The sequence below is a fragment of the Schistocerca serialis genome, chromosome 4, assembly GCF_023864345.2.
Source record: "Schistocerca serialis cubense isolate TAMUIC-IGC-003099 chromosome 4, iqSchSeri2.2, whole genome shotgun sequence".
Taxonomy (NCBI): Eukaryota; Metazoa; Arthropoda; class Insecta; order Orthoptera; family Acrididae; genus Schistocerca; species Schistocerca serialis.
In genome coordinates, this window is record NC_064641.1 from 462,325,190 (window position 1) to 462,326,006 (window position 817).

General features: G+C 43.7%; 1 pseudogene; it reads right to left on the reverse strand.

Annotated features, from left to right (window-relative positions):
• Positions 1–257: 257 nt before the first annotated feature.
• LOC126475686 (5S ribosomal RNA) lies at positions 258–374 on the reverse strand (annotated as a pseudogene).
• Between the last annotated feature and the right edge of the window lie 443 nt (positions 375–817).

Genomic DNA, 817 nt, shown 5'->3' on the forward strand with positions numbered 1-817 from the left:
CTTTCTGGGTTGTTTTATTTATAGGCTTTTCTGGTCTGGTTTGAGATATCAGGTACTCACTCCGTCTTCAGGCCACGAGTGGCCTACCGGGACCATCCGACCGCCGTGTCATCCTCAGAGGAGGATGCAGATAGGAGGGGCGTGGGGTCAGCACACCGCTCTCCCGGTCGTTATGATGGTATTCTTGACCGAAGCCGCTACTATTCGATCGAGTAGCTCCTCAATTGGCATCACGAGGCTGAGTGCACCCCGAAAAATGGCAACAGCGCATGGCGGCTGGATGGTCTCCCACCTAAGTGCCGGCCACGCCCAACAGTGCTTAACTTCGGTGATCTCATGAGAACCGGTGTATCCACTGCGGCAAGGCCGTTGCCATATCAGGTAACAGACAAATAATAATAGATAATGATAATAGTATGTGATCAGAGCATAATTTTCTAATGGTGCTTAATACAAACTTTGGGTGCTTGACAATGGCTTTTTGCACAAGGTCCGTTCATTGTAAGTTTGACCATGAGTGACTCTTCTGAAAACATTTCTTTTTCGGAATTCGTAGATTGAATTATTCCAAAGCATTGGTTCATGCTGGACTATTCATAAAATTTGCAACACGGAGCCTTTAGTCATGCCAAGATGCCGTTTGATTGGAACAATAGCTTGTAACATAAATGAAACACAACATTAAATAATATCACTGTATTCACAAAATATTACACGAAGTTAAATTACATAGACACTTACTTTAACTCTGTTGCTGTGTGTAACTATGAGTACGCCTAGTGAGATTGCGTCTCAAGAAAATAGTGATGGTAATAAA